Source organism: Pogoniulus pusillus, chromosome 19, assembly GCF_015220805.1.
Source record: "Pogoniulus pusillus isolate bPogPus1 chromosome 19, bPogPus1.pri, whole genome shotgun sequence".
Taxonomy (NCBI): domain Eukaryota; kingdom Metazoa; phylum Chordata; class Aves; order Piciformes; family Lybiidae; genus Pogoniulus; species Pogoniulus pusillus.
The window spans coordinates 21,142,678-21,161,830 of NC_087282.1; positions in this window are offsets into that span (position 1 = coordinate 21,142,678).

Here is a 19,153-nt window from a genome sequence, read left to right on the forward strand (position 1 = left end):
AGCAGAAGTAGAACAAGTTTATTCTTCTCTCAGGTGTTCATATTGGAGTGTACCAATATTCCTTATCTGTATGTAAAAATATAGTCAATTTTTTAGCTTACATTAAGAGTAAGGAGGAGAGATGGCAAAGAGAAGTGCATTCTCCTATGTTTCTGCCAACAATTGTTCAAGATGTATCACTGGGCTATTTTTTCCAGAGTAGCTGGTATGGAAGAGTGTTGCTATCTTTTCCAGTGTCACAGAAGCATTTAATAAGTATCTTGGTCATCTTTCCATCAGGCTTTTGAAACCTGGACTGCTAGGAATTAACAACAAGCTGTTCTCTTTTTGAATCCAAGATAACTCTGGTGACTTGTTACTCTCTCATAAATGGAAATGCATAGTGTTCAACATTACAGATCCAAAAGGCTACCTGAAATTCAAGTGTAAACCTTTTGGAATTGGTTCATATATTCCACTCTCTCATACTACCACCTGTCAATGGTCTTCAAATCCTGTTGATAGAGTGGCTTGCTAGACTCATGAACATTCTGCAGGATTAGACTTACTGTTTTCTGACAATGAGTAATACTCAGTTACATCTTTTGTCCCATCCTACTCTTTTATGCATGAAAGGCCATCTGTCCATCCTTTTTATATACCTGGTTTTTAAGCTTAATCTGAATGTGAGACAGGGCAAACATAGTTCTGCCTTTTAATGATAGCTCTGCACAATATAATCACTAAAGTGTTTTAAACTTTTCAGGTATTGAGTGGATTTACATTGAATAGGTCTGTCTAATGGATCAGCTTATTGTAATCACTGACAAAGTAATTTGTGTGAAGAAAATGCTATTAACTGTACAGCATTCTAACTCTTCTCTGAAGAGCAGATCTTCTTAGCAGTCTTTTATTCTCTTGATGTAGATTATAAATCGTGAATCTTCTGACCTCTGCCTCACATTATCAACAAGAAATTTCTAATAGTTAGCTCATAATTATGCTTCTTTGTTTTGATTTTATTGTTGGTTGAAAGTTAATATTATTTCAGACCTTCTAATTCCTCAGGTAATCTACAGGGGGAAAATAATTTCTAAAAAAGAAAGAAAGAAAACTACCTATTTCTAGGTGTGTGTCTTTCTACTTCTAAACACTGTCTGTTAAAGTTTCTTTTAATGTGTATTATTGAACTGATTTGATAATATGACATTTATCTCTAATTTTGTTTGACTCCAAACAACAAAAATAAAAGCCAAAACAATAGCTTACAATGGCCTGTACTATCTGATTTCTAGAAGCTAGAAAGCTGCAGCTGAAATCAGGTTCATCTGCTAACAGCTCTGTCTTAAAGCCCTTGAATTCAATGAAAGCCCTTAAAATTGATGACAGTTTTGTTCCTGGCACTGGTGAGAATAGGATTTCAACAGGCCGTTTCAGGAGTTTGAGATACCCACTCAACAATGATCTGTAATTGAGTCCATATTCTCCATCCTATACAATCATGACCCTCTATTCGAGCAGGCTACTACTTTGTTTTTGCTTTCTTCCAATGTGATATCTATCTTTGAAGTGTCAACCACTATTCCCATGCTCAGAAAGAATTGAAAGTACCCCAGTTTGTGCTGGATACAGGCATTCATAGAATCATAGACTCAACCAGCTTGGAAGAGACCTCCAAGGTCATCCAGTCCAACCTGTCACCCAGCCCTATCCAGTCAGCTAGACCATGGCACTAAGTGCCTCAGCCATTGTTGAAACTTCTGAATGAATTTGAATGTAGAGAACTGGACATGCTTTAGATGGGATGATTCAAGTATCTTTACTGGAATACTAATCAGCTCAGCAGGCGACCTCTTTAACTGATGAAACTGTCAGTAAATTAGTTTGCTGATAAATTGCTTTGAAATTAATCACTGCTTACTCAGAGCTATTTTTGCACCATGAACTGGGCTGGTTAAAGTATCTGGATTAAAGAGAAGAAAAGATAACTTCAGTTCATTGTGTGTTACAAGGATAAAGAACATAGTGATCATATCAGGGACGCTGCTCAAAGGTAAGGACAGAACAGGCCTTTTTTCTCACCACAGGCTGCTCTATGGAGTTGACTTGAACATCCTATCATCCTACCTCACTTCCTATGCCTTAATGAACAAATAATTTAAAGCTAGCTCCTACAAAAGACATAAGCATACCATAAAATTAACAACTCTGAATAAGGGCCATAGGTTTAGCTATCAATTTGATTCCCATTTTGAGAGATTTTAATTTTCAGCACACTGCAAAGCTGAAATCCAAAGTTTTCATGTACAGAAAGTGACCTCATAGGACAGCCAGCAACTATTTGATGTAGAATGTGGAAATTATCTGCAGAAGCATGTTTTATTTAGTATATAAGGGCTCCAGTTCCATAGTTTCTCTCACCATAGATGCATTTCTCTAAAGAGATCTTGACAGCTATCCAAAAGAGTTAAACAGCTTCAGTGGTGGTTAGAAGTCCTTTACTCCACTTCACAGCGTTGTAGCCTTAGCCAGGAAATTGGGAGACAGGCACTTGAGTCTCCAGAAGTAGATACCAATTCATAAGTTGGGTGAGATATTTCTCACATCTTGGTTAAGCAAACTAAACCAATCCACACAAGAAAAGAAGTATCACAGCTTCATTCCATTTCTTAGAGCATCAAGTCACAAAATATTCCTCACCTCCAATTCAGATCTTCTGCATAGATCAATAAATAAATTAATAGATAGACAGACAGACCAGGGATGTGCTACATTGAACATGAAAGATGCAAACTTTTCTTCTTTTCCCCAAAATTGTCAAGAAAATTTGTGAGCTTTTAAATCTATCTCCCATGGATTTGCAACCAGCCCTTCAAAAGACTGTTAAAATTCTTGTCATCTTTTCAAGATCTCTCTCTACTGTGAGGAACCTGGACACTTCAAAAATATTTTAGTGAAAACTGCAGAGGGAAACACAGCACTTGACAACAAAGCCTGAAAGCTGCTGCTGATTGCATGTACTCCCAGCACAGAGGGATATTGGTAGAGGTTCCACACCTAGCACAAGTCAAGCAGAGACATTCAACCAAAAATCTCTCACACTCCAGTAAGTCCTTTCACCTTCAGAAGTGACTTGATCTCTGTGATGTGAGCAGGAAACAATCCCTATTTGAAAGTAAGAAATCTTTTCCCATTAAACTTTAATCAAACATCACAAATACTGTCAAAAAACTTCAGTGTTGACAGGTCAGCTTTTACTGACCTTCTGACCTTCTCTATTAATATCCTGCCACCTAAAAATCCCCTCAGTGTATTCTCCATCAGCTCTGTCGACTGTAATTTCCAAGTAGCTTCACATGAACTCTTACAGTAATGAACAGTAATTAACACATTCTCTTAAGTCATCTTGGAATTTAATGTTGATCTCTGGCAAGCAGCAGGGACCATTAACTTTTATGAGCACATAATGGCAGAACAAAACCTCCAGACGTAAGTGACCTCCAAGATGTGTTTTGATTCCCACACGTTAAGAAATCAATAACTGGTTTATTATATCATGCAGGGGATATAAATTTGGTTATGTTAATTAAAGGATACTAACTCCCATAAAACTGGCCTCAACTATTATCTAATTTGCTTACTAGCAAACTGGAAAACAAAAAAAATTGACTTCCCAACAGGAAACTATCTTAGATCATAGAATCAACCAGGTTGGAAGAGACCTCCAAGATCATCCAGGCCAACCTAGCACCCAGCCCTAGCCAGTCAACCAGACCATGGCACTAAGTGCCTCATCCAGGCTTTTCTTGAACACCTCCAGGAACAGTGCCTCCACCACCTCCCTGGGCAGCCCAAAACAATGGGAAATCTCTCTCTCTGTGAAGAATTTCCTCCTAATATCCAGCCTATACTTCCCCCAACACAACTTGAGACTGTGTCCCCTTGTTCTGTTGCTGGTTGCCTGGGAGAAGAGGCCACCCCCCACCTGGCTACAATGTCCCTTCAGGTAGTTGTAGACAGCAATGAGGTCTGTCCTGAGCCTCCTCTTCTCCAGGCTAAACAACCACAGCTCCCTCAGCCTCTCTTCATAGGGTTCCAGGCCCTTCATCACCCAGAAAGTCTCCAGTTCTGCTTCTTCCATAATGTTTTGGAAGTTCTCTTAGACTAATATCCTCTAACTTTGGGATTTGCTACATGTGCTTCAATTTTGCTAACATTAAAAAGAAATGTTATCTTAAGGCGGATAAACTATTCAAACCTTTGCCTCCTTTCATTGCAAACACCAATTTCTAGTTTCTCCCCAAAGTTTACTTTAGCAGGCTTTTCTTTTCACCTTTTTTAAGGACAAAATTAAGGACTCTTGCCCCAGAAGCCATCCAGTGCACAGCATCACAGTATCACAGAGTATCATCAAGGTTGGAAGAGACCTCACAGATCATCAAGTCCAACCCTTTAGCACAGAGCTCAAGGCCAGACCATGGCACCAAGTGCCATGTCCAATCCTGCCTTGAACAGCTCCAGGGACGGCGACTCCACCACCTCCCCGGGCAGCCCATTCCAGTGTCCAATGACTCTCTCAGTGAAGAACTTTCTCCTCACCTCCAGCCTAAATTTCCTCTGGCGCAGCCTGAGGCTGTGTCCTCTTGTTCTGGTGCTGGCCACCTGAGAGAAGAGAGCAACCTCCCCCTGGCCACAACCACCCCTCAGGTAGCTGTAGACTTCACTTTCGCTCTGCCATTGGTCCTGTTTTTACAGGGCTCAGCAGGCTCAGTGGGGAGCAAAACAGGGTCAGGAGCAACTTCACAGCTGCCACAGACAGCTGCAGCCCTGCCCTCCTGCCACTGTGAATCATCTTCTGAAGCTGCAGTGGCCTCTGAGCTTTAAAACCAGTTCCAATGTCACCAAGCTGTCCTCAGGGACTGAGGTTGCTTACCTCCTCGGAAGAAGATGGCGGCTGTGCTGATACAAGGGACCCCCGCGCCTGTGAGGAGGATGAAGGTGTTGGTAATGTCCATTCGATCAGAAGCTGTGTGTCGCTGCTTGACGGTGCTCAGGTAAGGCCTTGGACTCTGAGGGTGCAAGTCTTTCACTGTGGCCCAGCCATGGTGGCTAGGGGTGAGGGGTGCCTGAGCCGCAGTGCAGTTCTGCCTCTGGCTCTTCGCGAGCTGGGCCTGCTCGGTGCTGCTGTGGCAGCAGCATGCTGCTAGCCAAGTGGACTGCAAGGATTTTCCCTAGTGTCTGAGATGTTTGGAATCATAGCATTGTAGGATGGTTTAGGTTGGAAGGGACCTCAAAGATCAGCCAGTTCCAACCCCCCGTCATAGGCAGGGACATCTCCCACTAGAACAGGTCGCTCAAGGCCTCAACCAAACTGGCCTGGAACACCTCCGGGGAGGGAGCAGCCACAACCTCCCTGAGTAACCTTTAACAGTGTCTCACCACCCTCACTGCAAAGAATTGCTTCCTAACATCTAGGTTAAAACTCCCCTCTGCCTGTTTAAACCCACTCCTCCTCGTCCTGTCATAACTAGACTTTGTCAATAGTCCCTCCCCATCTTTCCTGTAGGCATCCTTCAGATGCTAGAAGGCTACTGTAATATCTCCTCGAAGCCTTCTCTTCTTTAGGCTGAAGAATCCCAGCTCTCATGGCCTGTCCTCATAGCAGAACTGCTCCATCTTCATGGCCCTCCTCTAGACTCTAGCAGTTTGATGTCCTTCTTGTGTTGTGGGCTCCAGAACTGCACACAGTACTCTGGGTGGGGTCTGACAAGAGCAGAGGAAAGGGAGAAAATCCTCTCCCTTGCCCTGCTGGCCACACTGCTCTTGCTGCAGCCCAGGACATGGTTGCTGTCTGGGCTGCATGCACACTGCTGGCTTACGTTGAGCTTTTCATCACCCCAGACCCCCAGGTCCTTTTCCTCAGGGCTGTTCAAGAAGTGTAGGCTTTGTTTGGTATGTGGCTTTTGGGGCTTTTTTGTTTGTTTCTGTAATTTGTTTGTTTGTTTTTGTGGCCTCTACATGTTAAGTTCATTCCCCTGTGCTCCTAAATGTGAGTTTTCCATCTTATGCTAGTTCCCTCTGATGACATGACATTCACAGGGAAGCTGTGAACAGCTGTGAACAGTTCTGTTCAGGGCAATTATTTTGCAGTTACAGATTAATTGCTAATGACAATCAATAAGGTGTGAGCTTTCTAGGCCTTTTGCATTTCTACTGATAATTTTAGTTTGAGAGTTTACCCTGGAAGATAATCTAGAATCTCTTATTTTCTTTTTTTCCTGCCCCGTTCCACTGCTTCAGCCTCTCTCTGAGACAACAGCTGACTGGATTAAAATGTATTTTGTGCCCTGTTGCTTTTTTCCACACAAACCATTCACTTGTGTGGGTTCTTATCACACAGCAAAACATCTTCTTTTTTTTTTTTTTAAATTCCATATGGGCTTAAAAAAAAAAAATCTTTGTCCAGCAATTGTTACAGATGTTGCTTAAATTGAAGTTAGTGGGCGATATTCATGAGCAATGACTGAGCAAGAGTTTGAGGGACTGACCCTTATTGAGACTGAAATAGCTGTTCTTTAGCTTTTTCACTACTACTCTATAAATAAGTCATATTTTTTGTTGTACTTCTACCCTGACATTAGAATAATATTCTTGTCATAGAATAGAATCATAGAATCAACCAGGTTGGAAGAGACCTCCATGATCATCCAGTCCAACCTAGCACCCAGCCCTAACCAATCAACTAGACCATGGCACTAAGTGCCTCATCCAGGCTTTTCTTGAACACCCCCAGGGACGGTGCCTCATTAGGACATAACCTATGGAGTTTCAAAGCAAGTTCAAACACCAAATTCACATGAATCTTGTGCATTCCTTAGTGTAATGACTAATCAAAACCTCCTGCTCTGTTTAGAAGGGTTTCTCCTATGTTTCATGTTTTTATTTGCTCACTCATTTCACGGTGTAGATTTTTTGGACAAATCTATAGATGTTAAAGTAATTACTTTATTCTTTGTAATTTTCCCAAGTAGAGCCAATAACAATTACACACTCTAAAGTCCACTTTTTCCGAGACAAACCTTCAAGGATCACATCTTTCATTGCCAACCCACATGTAAACGTACTTGGCTATAATTACTACAGCAACATAAAACAGCTAATAAAAAGAAATGACTGACTGAAGCATAATTATACTTAATCTAACTTGAAGATTGAGTTTGCTCATTAATGAAAACATTGAAATTCACTTCCACTGTATCTTCTTGGGATTTTCAGGAAAATATCAACTATTATGTTCTGAAATGATGTGAGAAATGGTGTTTGTTTTCTACATAGAAATGTAATTTGGGCCCCCATACCATTTCACAGTGTTTGTGTTCAGATGGTTGCTCTCAAATCATAAAATCATAGAATCAACCAGGTTGGAAGAGAACTCCAAGATCATCCAGTCCAATCTATCCCCCAATGCTATCTAGTCAACTAAACCATGGCACTAAGTGCCTCATCCAGGCTTCTCTTGAACACCCCCAGGGATGGCAACTCCACCACCTCCCTGGGCAGCCCATTCCAATGCCAATAACTCTCTCTGTGAAGAACTTCCTCCAACATCCAGCCTATACCTCCCCCACCACAACTTGAGACTGTGTCCCCTTGTTCTCTTGCTGGTTGTCTGGGAGAAGAGGCCAACCCCTACCTGACTACATCCTCCCTTCAGATTTTTCCTGTTAACTCTTTTATTGCAAATATCCCCTTGCAGTCAGGCTGTTGTATTCTAGCTCATATTCAGAGATTGCAAAGGAATGGATTTAACAATCCATGAGGCTGCATCCTTTTGTTCATTTCTAATAGTGTAGCTAGAATAGGGACAAGACCTGAATGATGTAAATTCTGAAATACATACAAATGAAATGTTTTCATCTTGTACTTTCAAATTGTAAGATTTAATTTGCTATAGAAAAAATGGGAAAAATAAAAACCTCGGAACTGCTTTTGTTTTGTTAAAGAGAATGATATTCCACCTCTTTACAGTGGTGTTGAAAATTCCCAGAGGAATTCGTGAGTGATCTTAGAATATTTTAGGATCTGACTCAATCCCAGGAGACAGGATACATTTTGAAAAGTGAATATGAATATACCTCAAACTGCCTTAGCCCAGCTATTGATATTCACAGTGTGATTTTCAGGGGTTGGGAATAAGATGCATAAATCCCTTTGCCACATACATCTGGAAGGTCACCTCATCTGCTTGCACTTCTGTTCCTTTCCCCTTCATGTTATGTCATCTCTGCAGATTGCACAGGAGATTACCTTTAATTAACATACAGCCTTCCACACAGGGGGCCCAAAATACAGCTTATAACTTCACTTGTAACTGTCACTCAAGTATTAGTTTTAAGGACAATCAGACAGGAAACAAACTTAACTTTTACTGCTTAAAAGAAAAAAAAAAAGAAGGAAAAAATATATCTTCTTACATAATCTTAAACTTTTGATGCTCCTCCTCTTCAAAGGAGAGCTGTAGGAAAATATAACAACTTAGGTTTGGTACTGAAATAAGTGACATCAAGGGTATCTGGCTGAAGGGATCACTACAAAGAATTGCCCTTTCTTTACCATTATTACAGATCATCATATGCCAGTGTCTTAGCAGTTACAATGGTTCACAGTTATGAGACTGAGGCTGTTGGACATCCTAAACTTGTCTCATTTTCAGCCATGACCCTGATGCAATAGGAAAATGTTAATAGTATTAGGAGTAATTGAATCTTTGCCTCATTGCATATGGACTCATTTGAAAGCTCATTATTTATTTGGCAAGTGCTTAGCATAACAAATTAATCTGAAGTGATACATGAGAATAAAGTAGGTAACTCAAAATTGAAGCCAAAATCAAGATTAAAGAGGTAATATTAAGCCTATTTATATAGATGGCAAAATATTTTGATGAATGGAAGAGTGTCAGACATCTGTAAGAAAAGAGAGAAGACCACAGCTGTAAAAAAGAAGGACCACAGACTAAGGTGGAGTTAAATGAAGTTTGAGAGTTTATTCATAGGAGAAGGGTGCAACATCCAAAGTGTCTACAGAACACTTTTGCATATGGTTATTTGTTTAGAAAAGTTACTTGGGTGCTTTTCTTTAACTGGACAGATGTCCCAGTCAGAACACTGGGATAACTTTTTCCTGTATTGAAACTATCTTCTCTGAAGCATTGTAAAGGAGGCAGAACTTCATCTTTGAATCCTCACCATGAGCTCTCTAGAGCAGGAAGAGAAAGTGACCATAGTGTCTCAGCATAGGTGGCTATGAAGAGTGAAAACCAGACATGCATGTCGTTGGGGAAGGGAAGGGGGAGAAAAGGAAGTGGATACAAGTGCTTCACTTTGAGTATGAGCATGAGTAAATGTGAATACACTTGCAGCTTGTGGTGATTTCAGCTGATGGGTGGCGAAGCTTCTTGCAATAGGCTTCAGCATATTTACAGTATAAGTAAATGTTACTGCTTCTTTTGGTTTTTTTTTTCCATTGCTTGTTCACTTTATTTCAATCACCATTCAACAAGACATTTAAGCATTTCAAACAGATTAGTGCTTCTATTGAATTAAAAGTTAAGCACAGGCTTTAAAACTTTGCTAGTTCAAGGTTTTTATTGGAAGGTGCCATAAGCAGGACACTGTGGCCATTTCTGTGAATCAGCAAGATTTACCTCTCTGAATACCTTAAGAGGACGTTAAGGCAGAGTTTTCACACAAGGCCTCTGCCTTTATCACAGAATCACAGAATGATAGGTGTCAGAAAGGACCTTAGATATAGTTTGTTTCAGGATGCAGATCTATAACCTATTGCACTGTAGGCTGTGTGGTATGGAGCCATATGGAAACAAAGCAGATAAATGGGAGTTGCTTCTAAAAGTGCAAGGCTAAGTAGATATTAGAATCCATGGTAATTTGGGAGAATGGTGAACCTTTTAATTACTGTTAGGGTTTGGGAATTTTATAAAATGGTTCTATTTTTAACTGAACTATCAGAGTTTAAAAGAAAAAAATAAGGAAATCTGTGTGGTAGCCCAACCTTCCATTGTCTCAAACAATACATGTGTCAGGGCAGGGCTGATAGCCCATAATTACTTTATCGTCTCAAACAAGGTGTGACATAACCTGCTCTGCATAGATAGGGTAGTAGTTTTGATGGCCTTAATAGCTCTGGAGGAGAGCTGCTGTCTGGGAAGATGGTTTAAGAATGAAAAGAGACCATTTCTGTGAATGTGGGAATTCCATTAGGATCAGAGACATTCAAATTCTCCATCTTACATTTTTTTCTTGAATGAGCAATGAAAAGTATTTTCACTTTATCCAGATGTATTCATGGATTCTTTTGTTACAAGTTTTATTCAAGAATTTCTTTCTACAGGTGCTACAAACTTTGGCAAAGTGTTCATTCTTCATTGTATTTAACTGAGGTGTTATTTTTTGGTGTGTGTTCATGTATCTAATAGACTAACTAATAGTGTAATATATATATACTAATATTGAAGGTTACTCAAAAAATAGTTTTATTTGGGGTTCAGAGTAGCTTAGTGCAGAAAATAGGAGTCTGTCATATGGGTCATAACAAAAGAAGGCCAAGGAATCTGCCATACAGGTCAGAATAAAAGAAGGCCAAGGAGTCTGCCATACAGGTCAGAATAAAAGAAGGCCTGAGCATTTTTTGGTTGGTTGGTTGGTTGGATTTTTTTTTAAGCTTACTTAGGAAAGATAAGATGATAGAATTGAGACATAAAGACACTTTCGTGGAAGAACATTGCATTGACTTTGACGCCTTAAAACTCCACACTGTACTGAGTCTTAGTTAAAATGAATGAGTACCTTAGGCAATTTAATGACTGTCCAGTTTTTATGAGCATGAGTTTACCCATTTAACAGCACAAGACTGAATCCACATCTTTGGTGGAACATTGTTAATGTATCAGCTGTTGGTCAGTGGGAAGCAGAAAGAAACCATGTGAACATCCTGACCCTATTCCAGACTAATGTGGGGCTGTGCAAATGCATGTATTCTACTAGAGGTTTAAAAATAAGTTTTGGTTAGTCTGTAATTCTTTTTCTTTATGTCAAAGCCAGATAACAAACTACTTCAATTGGAGAGCTATGAATTCAGTTTTCTGGCATTGTTATTTTTCAAGACACCAATATCCATCACCAGTTCCAATTGTAAAAGGAAATGGATATGCTCAGTAGCTGGCATAGTTTTCTACTACTTGCTGTGGCTTAAGTTATGCAAGCTGAAAAGTTAATCACACTTTCTGTGTGTTGCATGCAATCACTATATATCATGCTATGGGGATATTTGAAGCTACTGGAGTTGCAAGAATCTCTGCTTCATCATATTTCTGAGTATGGTTTTCGTAAGTTATATGGCTGATGCTAGACTTAGTGGGGAAATTAAATACTATAAAACTACTTTCAGTAGTACCTTGGGGTGACATTAGAGAAATTATCATAGCAGTCAGTTTTGAAATCCATACTCATAATCATCTTCACTTGTATTTTAATACTGGTAATATTTTAGGATTGTCAAACGTAGAACCTTTACAAACTGCATGTGTTCTGCATATTTATTTAATCAGGCATAACTTGAACTTTCCTTTAACATGAGAAAACATATGGAAAGTATGGATAGAAATTCCTAGAAAATGAAGCCATTAAATATTCTTTGATGTGGAGTCAGGTAAAGGAATAACTTGATGGGAATATCGTGTCCTACATCGATAGTGAGAACAGTGAAATTCCAGTAACGGCACATCAATCTCCATGTTAACTATTTACACCATGATATTTTTGATGAGCTGAACCAATTTAGCTGAGAATTCAGGGACTGAATCTTTACAGGGGGTGTGTGGGGTGGGTGGGTGGAATCCCCAAAAATGGAATTGGAAGGAAAAATTAATATGATAAAAGAAAGAGATGCAAGGAAGGGAGTATAATAGGGCTTAAGAAAAGTCAATTTCCTGTCCTAAGGTAGCAATAAGGAAAGACTGAATTTCTCCTTTAGTCTTTGTGCAGTCTCTTTCCTAAATCTATGAGGATTTACTTTGGAAAATATGTAATTTGAATCTGTGTCATACTATAAGACTGTCGCCTGTGACCTGAAGTCTGAGATTCTTATCTCCACATGCCCATTGCTATAAAACTTGAGTCCCAGTCAGAACTGTGTCTCACCATCATAGCCCACTTGGATTCTTCTAGAGATAACAGTCATCTGAAATTTCTTGGCAGGCAGAACTGCTTGGAATTTGTCTTGATTTAATTTAATTTCAATTTTAAAAAGATGACTACTAGTCTGTTAACTGTCGTAGGAAGCATTTCCAGCAAACTGCAGTTACTTTTCAAAGCCAGATTATAGGCAGAATCTGCCTCTGAGGAACAAGTCATGCAGGAATAAACACGTGTTTAAACTGCTTCGAACAACATGCCTTTATTGTGAGCCACTGGATGAAATGGAACTTCTCAACCAGTGGGTGGAAACAGTGCCTTCAGATGGTCCAAGTTCAGCTTGATCTAGCAGCCATTGATAAGGCATCTTGTCTTCCCAGAAAGTAAAAGCCCATGCAAGATAGGTTATGTTACATTTTTCTATTCTTGTTGGCTTTTCCTGGTATTTGGAAGCCTAGACTCATAAAATGTCTAGTAGTAACATGCAGATAAATCCTACACAGCATTGGGATGCATCAGACACACTGTGCAAAAAGACATACAGATGCAAAATCACAGTTAATTCGTAATTTCTTAGACTGGGACCACAAAGGCTCCTGTAAGTGTATGATCTCCCAGATCCTTAGCTAATACAGAGTGAAAGGCTACTCCTTTCATGATGCCAAAACAGCTTTTGTGCTGTTGTTCTGCAGCTGCTCACAGTTGCTCAGTGGGCTGGATAGACAGGCCACAGAAAATTTCAGTTTAATTTTAAAGTCATTTCAGTTTTGAAGTGTTTAATTTTAATGTCAAGGAAAAAAACTGCTGAAGTATGTGTGGTCTGTTGACAGATGCTGTAGAGAAAATAAGAATCACTTACGTCAGGTTGTAATTCATAACATTTAAACAAATTGCCTTTTTTTTAAAGACTTTGCCATATGTTTCATGCATTCCAGAAAGGCTCCTTTCAGTCCCTTAGAGATGTGACATGCAGAAATTGAGATGGCACTGGTTATCTTTCCTGTCAAGGCCCAAACACTGGTTGCCATCTCTTAGGAAGACAAATACCTGGAAAATTGAACACACATACTCTCTTTCCAAGTCTGTTTAAAAAAAATTAGACCAATAGATAGGGGAAAGTAAGAAAGCAAACCATCTTTACCATCAACTCATTCCTGATTTATGTGGACAATTCCTTTCATTAAAGGCTGGTGATGTGAAATATAGACACAACTGTTAGCACATATATGTGATGTCTGTATCAAGCTTTACTGGAACTGGAATTTCACAGTATCACAGTATCACCAGGGTTGGAAGAGACCTCATAGATCATCAAATCCAACCCTTTAACACAGAGCTCAAGGCTAGACCACGGCACCAAGTGCCATGTCCAGTCCTGCCTTGAACTGCCCCAGGGACGGCGACTCCACCACCTCCCCGGGCAGCCCATTCCAGTGTCCAATGACTCTCTCAGTGAAGAACTTTCTCCTCACCTCCAGCCTAAATTTCCCCTGGTGTAGCTTGAGGCTGTGTCCTCTTGTTCTGGCACTGGCCACCTGAGAGAAGAGAGCAACCTCCTCCTGGCCACAACCACCCCTCAAGTAGTTGTAGACAGCAATAAGGTCTTCCCTGAGCCTCCTCTTCTCCAGGCTAAACAATCCCAGCTCCCTCAGCCTCTCCTCGTAGGGCTGTGCTCAAGGCCTCTCCCCAGCCTCGTCGCCCTTCTCTGGACACGCTCAAGCATCTCAATGTCCCTCCTAAACTGGGGGGCCCAGAACTGAACACAGCACTCAAGGTGTGGTCTAACCAGTGCAGAGTACAGGGGCAGAATGACCTCCCTGCTCCTGCTGGCCACACCATTCCTGATGCAGGCCAGGATGCCACTGGCTCTCTTGGCCACCTAGGCACACTGCTGGCTCCTGTTCTGGTGGGTATCAATCAGCACCCCCAGATCCCTCTCTGTTTGGCTGCTCTCAGCCACTCTGACCCCATCCTGTATCTCTGCATGGGGTTGTTGTGGCCAAAGTGCAGCACCTGGCACTTGGAACTATTGAATGCCATCCTATTGGACTCTGCCCATCCATCCAGGCGGTCAAGGTCCTGCTGCAAAGCCCTTCTGCCCTCCAATCCAATTTGTTCAACTCAAAATGTATTTCCTGTGCAGGAATGGTTATATTTAATCACTAGTGATAGTATTGCCTGTTTTTTATTCATACATTCCTTTCCATGAAGATATAAGTTGATTTAGAGCACAATGTTCCTTCATGTGTGGCATTTTCTTACACGGTCTAAAAAATTGTTTTATTTCTTGGCTTTAACACAGTTATTCCCTGCTGAAAGCTGTGGAAGCATTTCTATATATTTCTTGAGAATATTGTGAATTCTAATTATACTTTCATGCAACTCCGAGACCTGCGTGTGAAATGAAACACAGGGTGGGATTCCTTACCAGTTGTCATCCTTTACTTTGGTCACACACAAAAGTATTCTATTATTAGCAACCACTGATGCCTGCCTGAACTTTGAACTTTTAAGAAAGACTCCTAGCAGTAGTATCAAAGAGAAGTCTGTATCTTGAGTGACCTGTTCTAGTGGGAGGAGTCCCTGCCTATGGCAGAGGGTTGGAACTAGATGGTACTAATCATAGAATCAATCAGGTTGGAAGAGACCTCTGAATTCATCCAGTCCAACCTATCCCCCAGCCCTACCCAGTCAACTAGACCATGGCACTAAGTGCCTCATCCAGTCTTTTCTTGAACACCTCCAGGGATGGTGACTCCACCATCTTCCTGGGCAGCCCATTCCAATGGCAAATCACTCTCTCTGTGAAGAACTTCCTCCTAACATTCAGCCTATACTTCCTCTGGTATTTGAGATCCTTTCCAACCTAACCCATTCTATGATTCTATGATAACTGCCCATTGGACAGTGATCTTGTACCTGGTAAACCAAGTGCTGTTTCAGGCAACAAGTGCATTACTTGTACTAGGCAGAGGCTTTTTGTGGTTTAGGCCTTGGAAGATAGTCAAAGTCCACACAGGCAGACCTCTGTTTTCTAAGTGTAGATGAAACTTTTCAGAGTGATGGTTTTTTTCTGGTTTAGTTTGTTTGTTTGTTCCTCTGCCATTGTCATTTGTCTCTCAGCAGGAAAACTAAACAAAGTAATAATCATTAGAAATAGGGAAGATTAATGTGGCACAAAGCACAAATGAATTATATAATCCTGAGAAAGTGAAATTCTGCAAGATATGTCAAAAAGCTGGGCTGTACTACACATTCCTTCTTTTGGAGACATATCCTATCTGCATGCACTGTTGGCTTCACTAGGGGTAGAAGTTACTCTCCAGGTTTACTCCTGGATATTAGAGTTAGGGAAGACAGGCAGCAATTTCACTGTGTTCAATAAATAATGATTAGAATAGTAACAATGATGCAAAAAGTGTTAATTCACTTCCCACTTCCAGGACATTAAACACATTTCTTTGGATTGCTCAGACATGTAATTGCACTGGCAATCTGAGCAGTTGTAAGGCCAGCTGTATGGTGTTGCTCAGCAAGGCAAAACTGCCCTTTTGTTCATAACTGCTTCTAACTTGCAGCATTTTTTAACTAGATGTAGATATCAATCATTTCCCACAGACAGTAGATTTTACTCTTGACTGCTTTGAAGGGTTTGTGTGAAACAACCCCTTTAAAATGGTAAAAGCAGAAAAAAACACTTAGAAAATCAATTTGAAAGGAATCTTATCTTTTACTGTTTTGAGAAATGTCATCTTTTAAAGTCTTAAAAACTAAATTTAAGAACATTCGTTTTCAACTAAAAACAAAGGAACCAAACTTGAATAACTTTGTTCAATGAGCTCTTAATTATAGATGTTCTTGACAGTTTTTCTAAATCAGAATTGACTGATAGCAACAAAACTGTTGATCAGTTTAGGGTATTTATTACTACATATGTTAAAAGCCACTAAAAATAAATAGGATCAAAATACATAAAAAATATATTGCATTCCTGTTCCTTTCAAAATGAAACATAAAAAATGCATACTGCATATAGCAAAACACAACCATTACTAGATGAGATGAGCTCAAATTTAATTAACAGCATTTAATGAACAGCATTTAATTAACTATGCAACCCCCAAATGAATGTCAATTTCTAGTGCAAAATTCTGATGTCCTATCTGCTCATTATCTTTTAGACTGATAACTAGTATGTCTGGCATTTGTTGAAATAATATCTACTTGACCTTCCTCCCACCTTATTTCATGCACTGATAAAGCATAGATAAGATAGTTTTGGTTATACTTTGGTTGGTAGTTATATTTTAAGCTTTAGTTTTGATTTCTTGACTCTTGCTTAAGACCACTTATTCTCATTTACAAAGATTTTTTTTTCTTTTAAATTTACCTCACCTAAAAGCTTTAATGTATTTGTACTATAGTGAACATATATATGTATATCTATATCTATATCTATATATATATATCCAGTTCTGGGCTCCTCAATGCAAGAGAGATGTTGAGATACTGGAACATGTCCAGAGAAGGGTGACCAAGCTGGTGAGAGGCCTGGAACACAGCCCTGTGAGTAGAGGCTGAAGGAGCTGTGTAGCCCAGAGAAGAGGAGGCTCAGGAGTGACCTCATTGCTGTCTACAACTACTTGAAATGAGGCTCTAGCCAGGGGGGGGTTGATCTCTTCTCCCAGGTGACCAGCAACAGAACAAGGGGACACAGTCTCAAGTTGTGCCAGGGGAGATCTAGTCTGGATGTTAGGAGGAAGTTCTTCACAGAGTGATTTGCCATTGGAATGGACTGCCCAGGGAGATGATGGAGTCTCTATCCCTGGAAGTGTTCATGAAAAGCCTGGATGAGACAGGTAGTGCCATGATCTAGTTAATTGTCTAGGGCTGGGTGATAGTTTGGTTTGGATGATCTTGGAGGTCTCTTCCAACCTGGTTGGTTCTATGATTCTATGAACTAAATCTAAGGCACATGTGTATAGCAACAGAATAGTATTAGTCCAGAGCTTTCCATCAGCTAATTTATAAGTAACTTACTTCACTGACATTTGAGCTCTGCACTTTCTTAATGAATGAAGGCCATTTAACTTCTGTCTGGTGTAGCAACTGAATATCAAAGCCAGAAAGGATTGTAATTTCTTTAGAAAAATATGTGAATAACTAAGCATGTGTTGAGAATGTTCTTTTATTTTAAGTTGGTTATTGTTTCCCACTTTGTGGCAGATGTGAGTCATCAGAAGGAGTAGTGAGGGTGAAAGACTGATTAGTACCTTTGTGAAGTTGATATGTGACAGAAGGAGCTGACATCTAGAGCTTGGGAAGCACAGGTATATAGGTAGTAAAGCTAGTCAGAAATATAGGTAAAGGTTTAATTATGTAGGACAAGGTTGTCAGGAAAAGACGTAGGCATCAATCAGAAGAAATTCACTCTGCACACCTTTATTTTGCAGTTTTTACCCTGTTTAGGTGGTATGCTTAAAGTATACAATTTAATGGACAGTTTCAGTGAGGTACTCTGTGATTCTGTGAGGAGATAAAATGGCATGCCTAATGCAAGAGCTAGCAATTATTACTCATGTATTTTGCATTATTGACTGGAATAGTCAATAGAAATATCTGTGAAAATTGTTTCCATACCAAGTCTTAGTAGTCAGAAACTCCTGTCTGATATCTAAATAAAGCTGGCTTTTTCTTAGTGTCAGTTTGTGCTTAATTAACATCTGAAATTTGACCACTAATCTAACCATTTTAGTGTCAAAAAAAACCCCAAACCCAACTATTCCTGGCACAAGGAGATACATCTGAGATAGAATTTTTCCTAATAAAACTTTCACCAAATAACTTAAATTTCCACAAAGGTTAACTGACTTCACAGGTGCCATGCAGTTGTGAATCTCACCTGTCCTGGAACCTGTTACTGAATTTTCAGTGAATTAAGCTTTGGAATTAGCAGCTGCAGGCAAGGTAACAGAAAATGAAGGAACGAAGACTGAAAAGTCCTTTACAAATAGATGTACTAACTTTTTTATACAATTAGAAGTTCCATTTTTTTTTCTTACAGATCAGTTTGCCTGCCCAGAAGCAAGCATATCTATCATACAGAGCTGTGATTTCACCTGCTAGTCTTGATTTCGTTATAGCTGTCCATGGCAACAAGTCAAGACTGTAAACCTTTCGATTATATCTCTTCTCTTTCACATACTCATAACTTCTGTTTTGAACTGACATTTTCCACACCTGAACTCTGTCCTTTTGAATGCATATATTAGGTACAGTTCTGGTAGTCATTGAGCTGTGTATGATATATTTTTCCTTAAAATGAAATGAACAGAGGACAGTAATTTAATCTTCCATGTGATAAACTTTGTATTAAGACCAGTGGACAGGGGTCAAGACTTTGGAGTATAAAGGATTTCTGTGTTGGACTGTGACAACTTGGAAGAAGTCCACACAGGAGATGAGGAGTTGTCTTATTTCTTTGTGAACTGTTCGACTAAAGCAAGGCCTTTTTGGTTTTTCTTTGTCTTCCTTGTTTATAGTATGCTGCAAAATGTGTGGAACACTGTTTCTCAAGCTCACAGCTTGAGTTTTGCTTTAAGTAATTGAAAACTCGCTAATAATGCAGTTGTGGTGGGAGAATGATTAATAATAATAATAACATATTTAATGCATTAAATCTGTAAGCAAAATGATTTTGTTTCTCAGTTGTACAGTTGCAAAACTGTGGGGTTGTTTTATGAACACCTCATTCTACTAAAGACATGTAATTTGAAGCAACAAATGAAGTTTGGTTTTCAGATTCTTGGCGTGACTGCATACATTTAAAAAGGAAGAGACATCTATTTCTACAAAATAAGGCTCTGTACTAGAGTCAGTATGTCTGACTTGATGGCCTAGATCCTCTGGAGAGTTAAAGGTTATAAAGTTTACTGTGGAAACTTCACCTGCGAAAGGTCACC